At 33.1% G+C, this 21,011-nt stretch overlaps 1 long non-coding RNA gene across 7 annotated transcripts; it reads left to right on the plus strand.

The window, feature by feature from the left end:
• Positions 1-14,121: 14,121 nt before the first annotated feature.
• Positions 14,122-20,553, plus strand: LOC145624242 (uncharacterized). 7 transcript variants are annotated; one of them, XR_014110403.1, is made up of 8 exons: positions 14,122-14,254; positions 14,348-14,431; positions 14,565-15,169; positions 16,687-16,810; positions 18,333-18,414; positions 18,492-18,570; positions 19,205-19,309; positions 20,096-20,553. It is a non-coding gene; the product is annotated as an uncharacterized LOC145624242 (long non-coding RNA). The 7 variants fall into 7 exon arrangements; XR_014110399.1 differs by having other exon boundaries at positions 16,687-18,414; XR_014110400.1 differs by having other exon boundaries at positions 18,333-18,837.
• Positions 20,554-21,011: the final 458 nt, after the last annotated feature.

The raw sequence follows: 21,011 nt of genomic DNA on the forward strand, positions 1-21,011 counted from the left end.
GTTTGTTATTAATCTTGTTAGTATCATTCCTAGGATCTTGCTACTATTATTATGCTTTAATATTAACATGAATATGATTATAATTTATAATGATTATGAATATTGTTATTATTATTTTTATTATTATGTTGCTTGATATTTATTGTTATTGCTTGATCACACCTTTTATGCATGTTTAAAAGGGAATTTTGGTACTTGTAATCACGCTTAATAAGATAATTAATAATCTTGTTTAGGGTTAATTTGATTATAATTCAAGTGATCGCCAATAATAGTTTATTTGTGCATTAATATTCAACCAACATAGATAAACAGGTTTAGGGTTAATCCTATTGATTGCATGTTAATTAAAAAGCGCACATGAATACGATCAGAATAAAGTAGAGGCCTATTATTAGGACAGGTTCAATCTCTTTTAGGTTGGATTTTTACCTTCATCCCCGAACCCTTATTTGGTTCTAGACCTTATGGAGTTGACGATCTCTTGGATCGTTAAGGGGTGTAACCTTCACCCTGTGAACGGTTTACACGTTCCTAAAACTTGTTGGCGACTCTTTTTCTCTATCTTCTTCCCTTTTGGACGCCACCGTACTTAAGTGTATGATCACAGTGGGGGTTCAAGCAAGGGGTTTTAACGCTTGAAATCTATTCCCTACACTTCTCTTTGTAGATTACTCATTTTTAAGGGATGCCTTAATAGCTGTCATTTCCCATTCTAAGACTGTGTATGTTGTATCAGACAATCTATCAGTCCCACCAGAATAAATTATGTTTAAATAAATGCCACAAGAACATATCTGCATCAGTCAACATAATGTGCTTCATTTTCACATTCTTCTCTTTTTGAAGTGGGTGATATCTAACTGAATTCACAAAATACTGATAATTGGTATATTGTGCTAAATTATGAATTGTTATGTACGTTTACTATTTGGAAAAAAAATGTTTAAATAAATGCCATTTAGGCATGATGTCGATCAAAGGAGAAAAATTCTTGAACTCTAATGCTTTAAATCTTTCAGCGCTTCTAGTTATCTTATGGAATTATGCTCTGCTATTGCAAAGTTTGAAGGTGACATTTGTTCCATGCTTAACAAAATTATTATGGTTTGCATTTTGTCATTATCCTGGCAATATATAACACTGATAACTTGTTATTTGATACGATTTTAGAGGGATTTCGAACCTTGTTTACTTGGTATATTGGCATTTTGGTTCACTTTTACTCTATTTTTGTTCAACTTTTGTGTATCCCTTGCTTCACGGGTTGTTAGTGTTTTTGTTGGGTTTTTAGGTTCAAAGACGACCATTTGAGGCATTTGGATGATAAACCGAGGTTAGAAGCCGAAACAATGGAGCAAAACCAAAGAAAAGTGAAGATAAAGGCTTTAAAGAGTCTGCACGGACGTGCAAAGTATGGCACGTCCGTGCAGAAGTGTTCCAGCACGACTAGAAGCTACTGCCTACTGCTTTCAAGGCCTGCACGTCCGTGCATAGCTCAGCACGTCCGTGCAGGTTATTCAGCACGTTCGTGCAGGTTGCTCAGCCCAAATCAGTTTTAAAATTGATTCTACTGAACAAGGCCTGTACGTTCGTGCCATATTTGGCACGTCCGTGCAGGATGTCCTGGCCAAAACAGTACCTTCTGCCTCCCAGGTGCACGTCCGTGCCAACCTCAGCACGTCCGTGCAGGTATAGCTGCACGTCCGTGCCAACCTCAGCACGTCCGTGCTGACCTGTAGCCGTGCCCGACTCTTATTTTCTCCGTCCTTTTTATTTGGGGGTCTTTATAAATAACCCCTTGAGCTCATTTGTACGGAATCCAAGTTTTTAGTGCTTCCTCTTAGTTTGCAACTGTAGAAACACAAATATTCTCAAATCATTAGTTAGATTATAATTATTAGCTTGGAAATTTCATTCTCAATCATTGTAGAAGACAAGTTCCACCATTGATATTCAAGTTGAAGCTTCTAGTAACATTTTCTCACTCTTCTCTTCCATTTTAATTGCTTTGATTGTTAATTATCTTGCTTAGTTCTTGTATGCTTAGATTGTTATTTAGCTTAATCTTTAGTTAATTCTTGTTCATGAGTTACTTGAAATCCTTAATTGCTTTAATCTCCATGGATTGTGAGTAGTCTAATTTTCTAGGGTTTGGGTAAAACCCTCAATGTAGTCACTAATTACTTGTTGCATGGGTTAATTTGGTAATTGTTGGGTGTTAATTAGTTGAGCTTAAGTGGTTTAATTGCTTAGTTCTTGTATATGGCCATTGCTAGAACTATTATCTAAGCTTTCTCAACGAAGGATCGAGACATGAACTTGAGTTAGCTCCCTTATGCTTAATTGACTTGAAATGCCATGAGAATAGGAATTTCCAGTCAAGGGAATGTTTTTGTCATCGTGATTATGCTTTAATACTTGTTTTATGCTTTGTAACCACGAGAGTAGGTTGTATTCATAATTCGAGTAATCCCTCTAGCTTGAGAGAGTAGTTGGATGCTTTAGATGACTTCCCCTATATTATCCCCTCAAATTACCATTGTTTGCTACTTGCTAATCGTGATTTGTGACGAAATTGAGTGGTATATCCCAAGCCCTAGAACTCTCTAAATATTGTTAATCCCCCTAGCTTTAGTTGACTTGAACTAGCACTTGTTACATAAAACCAAACCAATTTCGACTTCATTTAGCTTATTTATGCGGTAGTATTTCGGTGGTTGATTCAACGCCTCTCTTGGGTTCGACCCTTTCTTACCCTTGCTATTAGCTAGTGAGACCAAGATAGGACTTTATCTTTGGTAGGCTCGACGACGGCCTATCAAATTTTGGCGTCGTTGCCGGGGAGGTTGCTTGAAAAATCATAATTTTTTCTTATTAGTGTTTTTATACTTGATTTCACTAATCTGGATTCCCGGTGATAGTTACAAAATGCTTTACCTAGGAATAAAATTCTAGGGTAATTAGCAAGGCTACATAACATACATTTGTTGTAAGACACCAATTCCATAGTATTATTTTATACGAGTACATGCTTTGATGAATTAATGTCAGTTTATAGGATAGCTATCGAAGTCAAACATGGCTTATTATTTTAAAACAGAGAAATCAGAGCGACAAGGAAAAGCAAGAGCAAGGATTAGGAATATGAGAATCTGACTACGTAGAACATGTAGGAATTGTAAGATTCCTTCCATGCATATATACTTGATGTTTGTATTGTTTGTTGCTCATCAAATTGCTTCCAACAACTGAGGTAATCGTATGGGTGCAGAGCCTTCAGTTTCCTGCAGATGCGATATAAGATTTTGCTACAACAATAAGTGGAGTATTTTTGTGCATATTGATCCCAAAGCTCTTAGTCATCTGCATCACCAGGCAACATCCAATCAAACTTACGCATGAGATTTGCCAATAAAAGCTGACTGCTGGCCATGGCAAATGATATTCCAGGGCACATCCTTCTACCAGCTCCAAATGGAATGAACTGCAGTTCATTCCCTCTGAAATCCGTTAAGGAATTCAAGAACCTTTCTGGATTGAACTTCTCTGGTAATTGCCTTCACCTCTTCTTGCAGTTTTTTCATAATTCTAGGATGCCTCAGTAGTTCTGTCATTGTCCATTCTAATAGGGTGGAAGTTGTATCAGTTCCAGCGGAAAACATATCCTATTACACAATAACTTTATACAGTTAGGTAAGGTGGTAACTCAAGTACTAAGAGAGAATTTAAGGTACTAAAGATTATTATTGTTTGTTTATCACTATATTTTCTACAATCAACCTAAATTATTATCGAGACATGTACAGTCTTCACAATCAGTGCACACCTTCAACAGTCACAGTCTTGGTTTAGAAAAATTAAAACAAATAGAATATTCACCTGACTGTTGGTAGAGTCTGTTGTAAGGTTTTGATGATTGTGAACAAATGATGATTATCTAACTAATATATGTATTGAGATGTGCATGAACAAGTCATGAAGCATGAAGATGATTGAGTACAGGTTAGATCATCATTGAAGATGGTTCCTTACATACAATGTATGGATCGTGCTTGAGTTCCTCAAGGGGAACATAAAGAGAAGAAGTCTAAAAGTACAAACATTTTGTTAGACTTTACATGCAGTTCCTAAGAAGAATGAGAAGATGTTCTTTGCAAGGAATGAGCAGCAGTTCCTCAGGGGGAACAAGTAAAGAGAAGTTCCTTCGCGGGAGTAGAAGCTTCGAAGTAGAAGTTTCATCAGAGAAGAGAAGTTCCTTTGCAGGAACGGAAGCATCGGAGTAGAAGCTTCATCAGAGAAACATGAAGACAGAAAAATAGGAGTATATTTTTCTAGGAATCATGTAAGTATGTTGGACAAGAGAAATTGTCTGGAACAAGCCTAAGGAACTACATTGGAACTTCAGTCGGTAAGGAACTTAGTGTTGATGACCAGTAAGTTCCTTACTAGTCTGTCTAGAATTCATTTATAGAAGGAACACGAGTTTGCACAGCACTTGTAGTCAGTTTTCCACGTTAAATAGTCATTGCATTATGTTTGCCTACTTTATAGGAAGTTAGTTTTGACTTGGTATTAATATTTATTATTAGATTTTATTTTATAAAAGATAAGTTTTTGAAAATAAAATCTGATTTTCTCTTAGTAAAAAAGATAACTTATTTTCCTAGTTTCTAGGGATTTAGTTTTCAAATAAACTAATTTATAAAATGATTTTATTTTATAAAACAAAGTTTTACAATCAAAATCTGATTTTATTGTAGTCAAAGTCGTGGGAAAAAGATTTTCAAAGTGGTTACCTTAAAAGTAGGAGTTCAGTTGAGATTTTGTTTGTTAAGGAACAAAATGAATCTGGTCTATATGTGAAGTTAAATTAATGAACGAGTGTGTTATTTTAACTTATCTTCTTAAAGAAGTCAGTTTTAAACTCCTATTTTTTAGCACAAGGACTTGGTCCCCAAGGAACTTGTGGCTGGTATTTGCAAAACGTGCTGATTGCTTTCTTAACAAAAAGGAAGTTATTGAGCAAGTCGTGGAGCAACTAATTGACCCATTATTGTTGCTTATAATCAGAAGTTTTCTATTCGTGGGCCTAAAGATTCGGACCACTTATGATCATAAGGAACATGGGCAATTAGTGGGTTTTCTATTCTTCTATAAATAGAACATTTTTAATTCTTTCAAAACTGTCTGACTTTAGAGAGTCATTCCATATAGTGTCTCACTTAAGTGGAATTGTTTTTCATGCGAAATATATTATGTCTTCCACGTTGGTGAGTCAGTTCCTTTAGGTTCCAAGTTCCTTACATGTCTCAAAGTGTCCAACATATTAGTTTCGTACATCTATCTTTCATATGTATTTGAGAAATGTTTAAGGGTTTGAGTGAACTCTTGCATTAGGGAATTTGTAAGGGTTTGAGTGAACTCTTGTATTAGGGAATTTGTAAGGGTTTGAGTGAACTCTTGTATTGGGGAGTTGGGAAGTTTGAGTGAACTTCTATTTGTGAGAAAGAGAAGAGAAAGAGAAGTGAGAAGTGAAAGAGAAAGAGAAGTGAGAAGAGAAAGAGAAGTGAGAAGAGAGAAAGAGAAGAAAAGAGTAACAAGTTGGGTGACTTGTTCCTCGGGGCTTTGAGTTCATTGAGGAACTTGAAGTTAGAATCTTTAGTTTGTAATGAGTCATTGCCCTATTCTAGTGAAAATTCTTTTCCTAAAATCCCTTGTGGTCGTGGTTTTCCTCCTTGATTAGGGCCAAGGAGTTTTCCACGTAAAAATCTCTCTTGCACTTTTAGTTCCTTTAGCTATCTTTCAGTTCCTTTAGCTTACTTAGTTTTATTTCCGCAAAAAGTTTGGCTAAACTTTCATACTACAATTCAACCCCCCCTTCTTGTAGTATTCATTGAAACAACAGAGTCCAACTTGTAATCTGATTCTGTTTGTCCTGTAGGGCTGTAGTCTTAACTTTTGTCATAGGTGTCTTTTGCTGTTCTGTCTACACCTTAAACCCAATCTTGTCAAGACTCGAGAGTCAAAACTAGCCTATAATCAAGAGTGAGTGATAGTCACAATTCGAAAGATATTCCTTAGTTGCAAGATGTCGAAGAATTGATGAATATAGAATATATGAATAGGTTTAACTGAACACACTATGCTTATCTAATACTTGGCTCCATGTTAAGGAATTTAATGTTACTGAGAATGGAGTATATTACATTGGGAAAATTTTGCTGTTGGAGTATATTACAAGTTCTACCGTTCTGTTTTTATTTAGACATTATAGAAATGTGTATGAGAAATGAAAATAAATTTTAGCAGTTAGTAATTTCGGAACTTATTGAGTAAACACTTACCAATATGAGAGCTTTTATACTGTCTCGGTAAAGTTAGGTGTTTGATCCTTTTGAACGTCAAGCAAAACATCGACAATGTCCTTAACTTTTTCACCACTATCACTCTCTTCGTTTTTCCTGCAATCATCTAAACGATCCTGGTGCTCTTGAACTACATTTTCAAGAAATCGATCAAATTCTTTGGCAATTTTATCAACTTTTGCATCCCATCCATTAAGTTTATCAATCCAAGCAAGCCAGGGAATCAAATCTCCAACATTAAATTCAGCTAGCAACTTGTTACAAGTGTTAAAGGTTGCAAGTAGATATACTTTAGTTGATTTTGCAGCAACTGCAGAATTGTGGAATTCATATGTAAGATTTTGCTGTAGTCTTTGATGATTGATGAATTTCGTGGATATGATGCGCAAGATAGAAGTAACCAAGAGATAACCCCACAATTTATGATTTGTAGGGAGTAGGGACTACAATTTAATTTATTTATCTGTTTAGTTAGTTAGTCACAACCATTTTTTGTTTTAGGTACCCTATATCCCTACTTGAAGTATACCAATTTATTTTCTTTGTTTCAATTTTAGAAACTTTTTTCTCTATTTTTTTTCTTTTCTTTTGATACGGGTATTAGCATACTACACTCACTAATTCAATTATAAGTGTTAAAAACTAATCCAATCTGAAAAATCCGATTCAGATTTTGATTCTTAATTTCTTATACATATAATAATTTATCATGACCCAAATTTGATAAAAACCCGACTTAAATGAACCCAGCCAAGTTACCTATATTGATACCTCTAGATTTAATGCTCAAAAATGCTAAAGGACTAACATGATAAGTTAGAACTAAAGTCCTCTTATCTGTAAGACTAGCTGTAAAATTTTATAAGAAAGGAGAAATGGGAATGTCAACTTCTAATTACTCCTTAGGGACTCCGATCCACAGATTTTGGGCTATCTTATAGGAAGCCAAGAAAACCTTAACTTAAATTAATTGCTCCTTTCTATTCAAAAAAAAAAAAAAAAAAAAAAGAAAAAAAAAGAGAGAGAGAGAGAGAGAGAGAGAAATGGGAATATTTTGAGGGGAAAAGAGAAATGGGAATATGGAATAGAGAGGATAAATTATCTGCGAAGGGGAATAAGTGTTGCCTTTTACCAATTGGGCCTAGCTTAGCAACTAGCCCATTAAACGATTTTGGTCCAACGAGTTGCATCCAAGTAATGTCATGCCACATTGCCACTACTTGAATTAGGGCTGTCAAAAGCTGACACGATACGAACCCAACACGAAATGAGCGGGTTTGGGTCAGGAATTTTCGACCCGTTTAAATAATTGGGACGACATGAACACGACACGTAATTAAACGGGTTACGTTAGGTTTGGGTTGAAATTTTCAACCCGAAACCGACACGTATAACCTGATTATGTAAATGGGTTGAACAATAACCCGTTAACACGAACCCGACACGCTCAACCCGATTATTAAGTAGAAAAAGAAACCTGAATTTTTTATTCTAAACTTTTCTTTTGAAGCATTATTCTAAACTTTTACTGTACTAGTTGTAGAAAGCATTGGCGCTATACTTAAATTTTGGGGATTGTTTGGCGGTTTAATTTTTCGTACTTTATTTTTTTTTATTTTTTTTTATTTTTTTTTTATAACTTTTTTACATTTCACTTTTACACTTTAGAGGATTCTAGATTATACTTAGTTATTCTTTATTTAAGATTTAATCATATATGTAATCCATGAAATTAAGTACTGATGCATGTTTTAGAAGTTGTCATTTTGAAAGTTGGGACTTGGGACAACTCTTATGTATTGGTTGGGTTGGCTAAAACCACTATCTTTATGTTCATGTAGTATTTTTTGCCAAAATCAATAGCTTTAATCTCTTGTAATATCGTTAATGATGTATGTCTTTTTAATTATTATGTTGAATATTATTTAGTTTATTACATATTATGTGGGTTAAAAGGTTACCCGGGTAACCCGTTTAATAAATAGGTTAGGTTTGGGTCAAGGATTTTCAACTCGTTTAATAAATGGGTTAGGTTTGGGTCAAGGGTTTTTCAACCCGTTTAATATTGACACGAACACGACACGACACGACTCGTTTGACAGCCCTAGCAATTAGTATTATGTGCACCATGGTGCACCTAGAAATAGGTGCATTGGTCCAATTCCCGGCCAACAGGGGAAGCCCACGAAGTTTAGGTGTTTTTATTTATTATTTTTTTTAAAGAATAAAGTTCTTCCTCTCTCCAATTGTCATATCAATTTACGTTCAAAAAATAAATGTAATATTTTTTTTTTATTTCATTTTAAAAATTTTCTCTCTCCTCTTATAAATTAAAAACCTTCCTCAATTAATCTTTTGTATTTTCTCTCTCCTCTTACCATTTTTCTCTCCCTAAAAACTGCAATCTACCATAGCAAAATACAAAAAAACACACAAAAACACCTTCAAAAAGATAAACATCACTTAAACATTTCTGATTTTTCTACATTTATGTTAAATTTGGTAATATAATTCAACAAATTGTAAAATTGAAACTACATTGTCTTTTGACTTTTTTTAAATTAATTTTTTTTTTTGGTAGAAAATCAAAATTATTTGCTCCTACTGATGAGGATGAAGATGTGTAAGTAATTTATTGTTTAAATTCGCAATTTGATTTTAAATTGTTAATTTTTAGAATTGAATACTAACTTGAACCCTAAAATTTTTGAACAATACAATTAGTCAAATGTTCAACGCCAGAACACCAAAAAAAGAAGAAATTAGATGATGTATCTAAGAAAAAAACAATTGTTAAAAACTTCTAAACCCCAAAAAACTTCTGAACCCCTACAAAAACCTCCGAACCCCAACCATAAAATACTGAACACCCTACAAAAATCTCTGAACCCCCCCTACAAAATCTTCTGAATCACAACCACAAACCACTGAACACTAGGGGTGTTCAAATCCGGGTGCTTGTTAATTTGTCCTATGTCCCGACCCAAATATCTCGGGTACCCGGGTTCCGGGTACCCGAATTATTCGGGTCAGGACATAGGGTGCCCGGATTTTTTTATTTTTCTTTTTGAAAAAGGTTTATTTATCTTTTTGAAAATTAATGTTTATTTGTCTTATATATATACCTATATAAAATATCTCATATAATTATACTAGTATTTCTTGTAAAAAAAAAACAACAATATACTGTATAAAATAAATTAAAAAAAAAAGCAAATAACAAAACAACTTTCTTATCAGTAATTCAGTATAATATAATATGAACAAGTTATACAACCCCAAAAAAAACCCAATTAAAAGAGTACTTTCACGCTATTAATATCAAATCCATGAATGAATAAACTAATCCAAACACAATTAAAAATTAATTTAGTAATAATTAAATTGTAAAACACTAAAACCCACAATAAAATGGGTATACATATTCATCCCTAATTAATTAACAAACATACACCATTATTAATATTGGAAACTTGTAATCTTCTTGTAGATCTGAGCATGAATGATGAAAGTGGAGCCGCCACCATATCGAAGCAAGCACATACACCACCGCACCTCCCCTTCGGTGTTGTTGTTGCGGTTGTTGTTGCTTCGATTCGCCGAAAGTTGTTGCGATTGTTGCTTCGATTCGTAGAACAAAAATAGGGGCGGAGAGAGAGAGGAGAGAGAGAGAGAGAGAGAGGGAGATGAAGGCGAAGGAAGAAGAAGGTAGGAAGAGGGAGAGTCAGAGAAAACTCAAGAAAGCGGCGTGAAAACTTAAGGAAGAGAGAGGTCAGGAACCCTAAGTTCCCTAACTGAACTTAACTAGTTAAATATAAGTGGGCTGAGCTCATTTTGAGGGAGGGTAAAAAAAAAAAAAAAAGTTATTATCGGGTAACGGGTACCGGTATTTAAAAAATTTGCCCCATGTCCCGACCCGGGTAAGAGACAATTTTCCCGGGTCGGGTACCCGTCCCGGAAAAACAGATTTTTCCCCAAATTTCTCATCGGGTACTTACCGGGTCATCGTGAAATCGGGTCGGGTTTTTTTGAACACCCTACAAAAACCTCTGAACCCCCTACAAAAATTTCTGAACCCCGACCACAAACCACTAAACACCCTTCAAAAACCTTTGAACCCCCTACAAAAACTTATGAACCCCAACCACAAACCACTGAACACCCTTCAAAAACCTCTGAACCCCCTACAAAAACTTCTGAACCCCAACCACAAACCACTGAGCACCTTTCAAAAACCTCCCAACCACAAACTACTGAACACCTTACAAAAACCTCTAAACCCCCTACAAAACTTCTAAACCCCAACACCACGTACAAACCACTGAGCACCCTTCAAAAACTTCTAAATCCTTACAAAAAGCTCTAAACCCCAATCATAAACCATTAAACACCCTACAAAAACCTCTGAACTCCCTACAAAAACTTCAGAACCCCAACCAAAAACCACTAAACACCCTAAAAAAAACCTCTGAACCCCTACAAAAACTTCTGAACCCCAACCACAAACCAATGAACAACCTTCAAAAACTTCTGCACTTAAAGACACTGCTCAGAATGCCAAATATTCAGATATATAAATTATAATGTAAGAATGCCAAATTTTTAATAAAATTAAAAATACATAGATCTAAAACAAAAATAAGGTCATAAGTAATGTATCGCATGTTCAGAATTATTATAAAGATGTTCGTAATTCCAAAAATACATGTTATGTATTTACAGAAAATTAAATGTATCATGCGTTCATATTTTTAACTTAAAATGTTCAAAAATACTAAAATATAATCAAATACAGAACTGGTCATAACCAAATACACAATTATCACTAAAAATAATAATAAAAAAAATATAAATGCTACATATTTTGAAACTCAAAGCTAGCCATGGTGATTTAGATAACGAAATCTCATCGGAAAATAATCACACCATCGTCTTAACAACCTTCTATTCGACTACGACATCATTTTTATCTTCACTACTTCATTGTAAAAACTCCATTAACAAAGCTTCAAATCGAAGGTTGAAGAAAACAAAATTTGAATTTAATCTATTGTAATGAAGGAATTCACTCTATGGTGATCAACAATATGAAGGAATTCAATTGAAAGGATGATGAACGATTTAAGAGAAAGAAAAATAAAAAAGAGAGAAAAATAGAGGAGAGAGAAAATAGAGGAGAGAGAAAAATCAGAAATTAGGAAAGTAGAAGAAGAAAGAGAAGAGAGAGTATATTTTAATTGGTGGTTCACCTAGAACTTATATGCACCATGGTGCATCTTATATTTTGCCGTCAATATAGACATTAAGAGCCCAGCTTTCATAACTCTTTTTTGTTGTTTTCAATAGTTGGCTCCAATGCCTTTTTCTATATTTCTTTTTTTAAAATAAAATAATAATAATAATTTATTTGAGGGGTTCAAATTTCATATATATTACCACAAATTCTTCATCAATCTAAAAAAATATTAGGAATGATCTTATAATAATGTAATCAACAATGATCTTATACATGTGTAGTATATTCTACAAGGCAAGACAATGAGGGCTTAGTTTTACTACTCCAATAAAAATATAGTAATTTAGTAGACGATAAACAGTTAAACACACATACATAGTCATGCATTTTTCTTAGAAGCAATAACCAGACCAACTACTGTTGCACGTTAGTCCTGGACAACAATTCCAAGTTAGACCGCACTCATCACCAATTCTTGGGCACCATTCACACACGTTATAGATACGCCGGCATGCCTGAAATGTTGCCTGAAAACCGCCTGAAAACTGAACAATACGTTCCCAATAAAGTTGCCTGAAATACGCCGATAAATGCACCAAATCTGCTCCAAAATCGTACTAAAACTGCTCCAAAATCGTACTAAAAACTGCTCAAAAAACGCAACCAAAATATGCCTGAAAACTCACTAGAACCTTAAGATGCCGTCGTAAACCCTACGCCGGATCTATGTGCGCCAAAAAGCCACCGGGTTCTGCACCCTTATCGTTGCTCCCTAATAGCCTCTAAATCTATAATCACACAGTCACACAAGAGAGACAAACAACCTGATTTTTTTACATAAATTATTACTAAAGAAGCAGATTTGAAAAAAAAAAAAAAAAAAAAATCCGATCTTTGGATGACTTGTTGGTCGGAATTTCGATTTGAGTTCCGACTGAGTACAAGATTTTTGGGGACGATGATGATGAATTATATATTAAGAATGTATATAACTATTTGATTTTCTAAATTTTGATTATATAATTTAATTTTCTAAATGATTTTTAAAATAAAAAATGGATTTTCAAATACTATAATTATGTAATCTTAACAAAAAAATACATATATTTCATGTATTTCCAATTATACATTTATGTATAATACATTTTAACTTTTAAAAAATAAAGGAAAAATTGACCAACCATAACACGCTACGTTAGCATGTTATGGTGTCTTGTTTTGAAGAAGGACACAATAGACTAATGGAATAACATGATGTAAAAATTTACCAAGAAAAATAGATTTTTAAGGGTGAATTATCATTAACATGGACAGAACCAGACTTTCTTTACAAATTTTTCTCATTATCACCTAGATACTGAACAGAATCAACAGATTGCCAAGGTATTTATGAAAAAAAGGGGAAAATATTAAGCTAAAATGATAATTTGGGCCATTTAGATAAAATTAGATAAGAATGATTATTCCAAATTGGAAGAGCTTTATTGACCTTAGCACCATAGTAGATAAACCGTAGTATTAAGGGATCCAAAGTGAAAATTTCCTGTTTCAATAATTGGGTGATAACTTCCCTTAGCATTAGAACCTTGAGGAATTTTAATTATTGGGGAAAATGCCCAGAATTGTGTATTTGATAATTCAGACATGAGGTTAATCATATGTACAACACATTGCCCGACATATCTCTCATTCTATTCCTAGAATTCTAAAATTGAAACTTGTACAAATTCTACGAGTAATTAAACCTGAAAGTGCCTCATGTGAAGAATGGGTTCACATCCAACATCAGCTATTGATCTTCCATTCACTGTCTGAGAACTAAATCTTCCAGCTTCATAAGCAGAAAGAACATGCCTATCATTTGGCAGGTTTTGGCAAACTTTAAGAAGAGCGCTGAGAGAATTCATCTGGCAAAGCAAGGAAATGACCAGATCAGTTTAGAAATTGTTGGTTCTGTAAGCTTATGATGGAACAAATCTCAAGTAAACTACCCCAGAAGAAAATGAATCACAGAAAGGTCTTAGTCAAAATAATCACAAATTTTATCTTACACACTTGACCTCCATAAATATGCGTATCTGAAATACCACCAGCTTGCGCAGAAAATAACAGTTCAAAGAAAATTTAGGGTAGTATTGCAAACAAAAAACATCAGTGAAAGGATTGATATACTAACCTTCATGTATGGACAAGATGCACATCCCCCGTGGATGGAGCACTCTTCACCGCTTGTAACTCCAGGTACAACAGTGACAAATTATTTATGAGAGAATAACTTGAATTGTATTGATGATCTTGGCTAATATTTATAGCTGTTACTTGTATGTTGACGCGTCGTTGCTTGGTGTACATTTGCCTGCTCTCTCTTTATTCACTTTCTCTCTCCTCAATTGAATCCTGATCGTGATTGAGTTTTGATCATCAGGGTTTCAATTAATTGTGAAATTCGGATTTATTTCTTAGTTTTGAGGATAGATCATTGTGAATTTAGGGTTTTCTTGGGAATTTGGGTGAAAATTTGAGAGGATTTTGTTGAGTGAAGAAGGATGGGGAGTACAGAAGATTGGTGAAGCAACTTGGAGTGACGAAGCCGATTTCTATGGCGGGACCTTCTACTGTTGATTTGCGGAAGACTCTGGAATTGAAGAAGGTTTGTTGATTTGATTCTTGAATTTTTAGTTTTAATTAGGGATTCTTGTTTATCGTAATTGATTGTTGTTGATCGCTCAATTTGGAATTTCAGTTTTTGGTTGATTCTGGTTTGTATGAAAGCGATGACGAGGAGGCAAAGAGGGAAGCGTAACTCATTCTCTCTCTTTCGTTCCTGGTTAGCTGAGTCTTGTTTGTTTTTTTTTTTTTTTTTTTTTTTTTTTTTTTTTTTGTGTTCATTTTAATTTTTTCCCTTCTTTTTCTTTTTTCTTTCTTAATCGGTCCTTTATGATTTTGTACGGGTGTTGCAGCGGTTAGTTCAATTGGGTCGTTTCATGGAGTTTGTGGTGCTGTAGCTTTGGGTCTGGTTGTTGCATGCTGTAAGGTGTGTGGATTTAAATTTGTAATTTTCTCTGGTTTAATTGGTGTTAAATTCAATATTTTTTTATTTTAATTGATTATCTATGAAGATTGATTTTTTTTTTCAATATAGTTTTGTTCATGGAGCACAGAACATTTTTTTTGTTCTTTATTGATTGTTATTATTTTCAGTTTGTTGTTATAACCTAACTCTTGGGATTCTGGGTTCCCCTAATTTTGTGAACCCTTTTGTAGGATTTGAAGTTTTTTTGCTTCTGATTGTTGGGGATTCCAAGCTTGGGGTGTTTTTGCGTCCATTGAAATTTGTTTCAGCAGAATTTCTGATTTTGGGTGTAAAGGATAATAACTTTCTGGATTTTAAGTGTTAAAGATCAAATTTATTATTATTATTATTATTATTATTATTATTATTATTATTATTATATATAAAATCTTAATTTGATTGATAATCACGTGTAGGATTCAACCTGCAGATGATTACCATGAAGTCGGATCTGAAATTACAGATGCTCCAGAAACCAAGTTTAGGATTAAGGTTTGTTGGTTTTTTTTTTTTTTTTTTTTTTTTTTATTTCTTTTATTTTTTTTGGCTTTCAGTTGTTAGTAATTGAGATTGCTAATTGAATGTTGATTTCTTTCAATGAACATTGCTTTGTGCTGAAAATACATGATTTTGCCAATTGCAATATATGGTGTTTTAAATTTCTGGGTTATTTTGTTTTGTTTTTTTTTTTTTTTTTTTTGATAATTTTGATGGTTTTGCTTTGATTTTCATGATAATTTGCTGGGCCATTTTTGTTTCACGGTAATTTTGATGGGTTTTTGCATTGTGCTGGGGTTTTAGCATTGTACTACATTATAATTTCCTTTTTCCATCTAGGGCTTGTGCTCAGGGGAGATTCTCTTTTTGAAGTTGCAATTTATCTTTACGTACTAAAAGTAGTTGGAGTCCTGCAGGAGAACCAATGTTTGTTGTGACAATGTGATGAATGGGAGTCTTTATTCATATTGGATTCGGTAGAAATCTAAATTTACAAATCATCTCTGTAAGCACATAATTTTAAAGCATAAAATTGCATGTAATACTGTAAATCTATTTTCTAAATTAATGAAAAGATATGGAGTTGCTCATGAGTTTCTTGAGTCGTGTTTGAGGTCAACTCAATTTGCCTCTCTAAGGTTTCAAGACCAAGTGGAACTTGTTTTAGTTAGTTGCCGATCAAGATTTGATACTATGTAGATCAAGTAGCTTTTAGTGATTTTGTCTGATTCTTTATAGGTTCATAGAGGGACTGGAAAGGCTGATATATACGATCTTGCCTTCTTTCAAAACATTCAATGGGTAATTGTATCAAGTGATGGAGGCACTATCCATATATTCACTTTTAGAGTCCGTGTATTTGGTGATGTTGAGTAGCTCGACCTTATTCTACTCCCGAATTGCAGCATCAGAATTCTTCATCTTCTCTTGATTCCCTCGATCCTCAGAATGTTAGTGTCGGTGCTAATCCGAGTTTATCTCTTCCTCTTGAAAAAAGTATGATTAATAGTATACCTGCTATATTATGTGGTAGATATTAATAGAAAAAATTATGTAGATTGTTTCTTGGGAGGGGGGAGTGGGGGGTGGGGGTAGGGGTAGGTTGGGGAGGGAGTATGGGTTTGTTGGCCAGTTGGTTGTGAACGCAATTGAGCATTCAAAGAAGGCGAATCCTTTATCCCTTTTGTAGAACTATGTACTGTTACAAAAGAACTAAATATAATTAAAGAAGATTCTAACGTTTGTCTAACTCTATCCACGCAACTATCTGAAAAGTTCTATAGTATCAAACTACTATAAGTATATTGATAATTTAGTACTCACTTGTTTTAAAATAGGAAAGAGTAATGTTATAGCAGAAATAGGGAGAAAAAAGCTTTCCATGATAGCAGTCTGTTTGTGTTTCAGAAGAGAGTTTTTAGTGCATCATGAATTAAGCTATTAAAGGATGTGCTTTAGTAAGTTGCCTTCATTGACCAACACTTTTATATCCCTTGTTTTTCTTTTGGCAGGAGTACTACCAAAATATATTAGTTCTGAATGATCATTTGCGCGTTTTCACTTACCTGAGAATGCCCGATGCATTGTTGCATTTGGATCCCACAACACTGTCATTGTGGTTGGCTTGGATGGAAGGTATATGGAATTTATACTCTATTTATGTTGATCTTATGATTGCCCCTAGACTTGGAGTGAATGATATAGTGACATGATAGAGTTTTTTTTTTTTATTATTTAAAAAATATATATATATATATATTTAAGTTATTTATCTTTTACGTGACAATGACAACTATGTTCTTGTTAATTTGCTATGACTTGATGAGTGAAGGTTAAATTACAATTTCTAAATGGATGATTTTATAACTTAGTGTAATATGAAGCAAAAGAAACAAACCAATATTTAGTGGGTTGATTTGAGTGAGGACGTTCAAAATAAATTTATGCAATAAGTGAGGAGTTTCGTGAAAAAAGTATGGAGTCGGTAGAGTGGTTAACTAAAGTAATAAGTCTGTATTGTCAGTCTGAAATGTCACAAGCAAGTAGCAATGGCAAGCTCCATTTTCTTTCTTTTTTTTTAGTTCATTTTGTTGCTCATTTTTCACAAATTATATGTTTTTTTTTTTATGTTAGTATTCTGATTTTTCCTTTTTAAAAGTATAATGTATACCTGCTTTGACTACCTGTCTTTAGTTCGCTTTCTCTCCTTTTTAATTGCTTTGATTTCTATGAATTTGCATTGTATGTGATTTATGTTCTCAGTTTTATTTATTGGTGTTAATTTACAAGATTGATTTAATTTTTCTGTTTTTTTTTTTAATTTTTATTTTTGTGTGTGTGTTTATTCTATTTTCTTTGTTTTGGTATTTATGAATTTGCATTTCTTGTGATTTATATTTTCAATTTATTAATTATTGTTAATTTTTAGGATCGATTTTGTATTAATCTTTAGGGACGTAAGACTATGATTACTAAAATTGGTAAAACCATTAAAGAGAGAGAGAGGGGTGGTAGAGAAGCATAAGAAGCAAGAGAAAGGGGAAAGGGGGTGAATGAAGGAATGAGAGGGGGATAAGGAAGAGATTGAGAGAGAAGGGTTACTAGGTGATGGCTAAGATGATATAGAAAGATTGAGGTCCTCAAGAATACAAGGCAAAGAAGAGTCAAGAAAATTACAGCTCTTTTAGGAGACCGTTACAAACATAATATCTTTTCAATGACATGACAGAAATATAAATTATTAAAAAGAGAATATCTTAATAACCATGACTATATAATTATAAGACAAATGAGAGGAGCAATAGAAAAAAAGGAGTGACGAAGACTGAGGGAGCAAGTAGGACAAACTGAATTATCAAGACCACAATAGAAGAATGAAAAGGAGAAAAGAATAAGAGCAAGAGGAGGTAAGAGAGGAGCTGATGATGAGGAAACAAAAGGGTTAGAGGGAGATAGGGAAAATGTGACAGTAACGATGCAAGGAAAGAAGGGAAAGAGAGAAGGAGCAATGTCAGTCTGAAATGTCACAAGCAAGTAGCAACGGCAAGCTCCATTTTCTTTCTTTTTTTTTTAGTTCATTTTGTTTCTCATTTTTCACAAATTATATGATTTTTTTAATGTTAGTATTCTGATTTTTCCAATGATTTCACGATACAAGGCATTAGTAAGGACTCGGTCTCCTAAGGTCAAAATGATTGACAATTTGTTCAAATATGTGTATAAGATGAAGGTATCATGAGGTATGTTTGAGGATGATGTTGTGTACATGTTGTCTTAAGCTTAAGCAGTTCTAATATGGGTCATTATATTTCATCAGGGAGGCTCTGCTTGATTTCTATGTCAGTTCTCGAAAAAAAAAAAAGAAAGAAGAAGCCCAAACATATTATCATATATAGGTACTTTGCCTAATTAGTATTTAGAAACTCTTCATTTTTTTTTTTTTTTTTTTTTTTTTGCAAAATCATTGAGGTTTGCCCGTGACTATTAAGCTACCATTAATCTTGCTTTCAATATTCAATCTGTTTATAGAATTATGCTTATAATTAGGGGTCATGCAAAATTTTTTTGTATAGATTGAAATTAGATCTCTTGGCAATAATGAAAGACTTGATTTCTGTTTTTTTTTTAGGGTGTTGATTTGCCTATTGCAATATTTGCAAAAGGTAACTTTTATTAATTTATTTATTTGTTTAGATCTTTATTTGATTGGATATGACATATGAGGTCTATTAATATGTTTATTCTGTAGTGTGTTTAGTTGTATATGTAACTTTGATTTGTGGTATTACCCCACTAAAAAAACTTGGTTGGTGGTAATTTATTGTAATGTATAAAATTTGATTTGGAATTTAAAGTAAAATTATACTATGAATGAAATTTTGTAATGGGAGGAATATTTAGCTATCGTTATTGATGGATTGATGTTGAATTAAGGTTTTAAGTTATTTGATGCTGAAAGATGTTATTTTCAAATTTTGAAAGTATGATTAGCAATATTTATTATGATTCCGATGTGATGAAATAATTTAGGTTATAGGGTGGTAAATTATATCTAGCAAGATGAGAGGGGATGTATTTGCAGCATAAGCTGCTACAATGGGTAGTTGCAAAGGTGGGACAGCGCAACTATTGCACGTACGTAAATATTCTTTCTTTTTTAGTTCTTTTGCTGATTTAAATTATAATTGAGAAGAATTATTTGTTGAATGTTTGTCTGATTTGTCATATTATTTGATTTTGGAATTGGAACAACATATTCTTGAATTATGAGAGTTAGAGATCATGTTTGATGTTGATGTAGGAGCTATTATATACATCAAGAGGGAATTCAGCCTTATAATTATATTCTTAGATTATACTATGTCCATAATAATAACATATATCTCAAAAAATAATGGAATTATGAGATTATGCTTGCATCTATAATCCTTATAATTCAGATTTATGCTGCTAAATTCATTTTAATTTGCCGTGTTTGATGTTCATTTTAAAGCACTTGGAGGACTATTTAGAGGCTAAATTTATGTTAAGTAGGAAAAGTTTCTTAGCTTTGTCTTCTTTCAGCAATAGTGAAATGATCTCCCACAAGCTTATCACTAGCTTATCAATGTGAAAGATGTCACTAAAATCAATACTTTGTGTGATTAGTCTTGAGTTTCTTTAAGGGAAATGGTAGTAATAAGAAGTATTTTAAGATGATTTATTACTCTCAAGTGTCAACACTAATTTTTTAGGTTAATTCCAGTGTGGGTACATGTGGCTTCAAACAATATCCGAGGATTTTGAGCTGCTACTTTATTTGCTTATGCTTTTCTGATTTTGTAGGATTTTTGCTACTTTATATTTTGATTAAAGATAGTTAATGTGGGCATTAAAATAAATAATATGTTCTGATTATGGGTTTCTCCTTTATAAAATTAGGTGGTGTATTGGAAAGATGAGTTTGGCTTCATGTTAGCTGACATTTTGAGACAAAATAAAGTAAATGATTCAGGCATGAGATTTGATCCCGGGGTAAGGACAGCTGATTTCGATAGGTTTATAGCCGAGTATGAGAATGATCATACTTCTTGTTCTTTGTCTACTTTGATTTATTTTACGGCAACTGTGGAGGAGATCGAGGAGGCTCTTTACCGAATTTAAGCTCAAAAAATTTCTGAATATATGAAAGAGTTCAGACTCTTCACTCTTTTGTAGGGTGTGCTGCTATCAAATCTTATAATTTACAGCTTAAGTAGCAATTACATTTGGACATGTGCAATTTTTCATGAATTTTCCCCTTTATTCCCTTTTGTATGGTTATAAGAAATTCGTTAACGTATTGAAATCGAAGTAGCATTCTTCATTATGAAAGGATTGCAGAATTAATACTTTTATTATGCAGGACTAATTGTTTAAAAAATATAGACAATGAAGTTTATGTCTACATAACTGTAATATATATATATATATATATATATATATATATATATATATATATATATATATATATATATATATATATATATATATATATATATATACACACACACTACCCCAAAGTTATGTGCAACTTCATATGCAACTTCATATATATATACACTACCTCCGTTAAATGTTATGTGCAACTTTGGAACATTTTATATCTCACAAATAATACCCCAAAGTTGCACATAACAATTAACGGAGGTAGTATATATATATATATATATATATATATATATACAAACACACACACATTGAATACCACTCACATTATCCAGAATTATATGTTCGATGATTAACATAAAATAAAGCTAATCAAACATAAAATAAAGCTAATCAAAATTGTCACACTTATAAATACACATAACTTTAT

The sequence above is a fragment of the Chenopodium album genome, chromosome 3 (genome assembly GCF_948465745.1).
Source record: "Chenopodium album chromosome 3, dcCheAlbu1.1, whole genome shotgun sequence".
NCBI lineage: Eukaryota > Viridiplantae > Streptophyta > Magnoliopsida > Caryophyllales > Amaranthaceae > Chenopodium > Chenopodium album.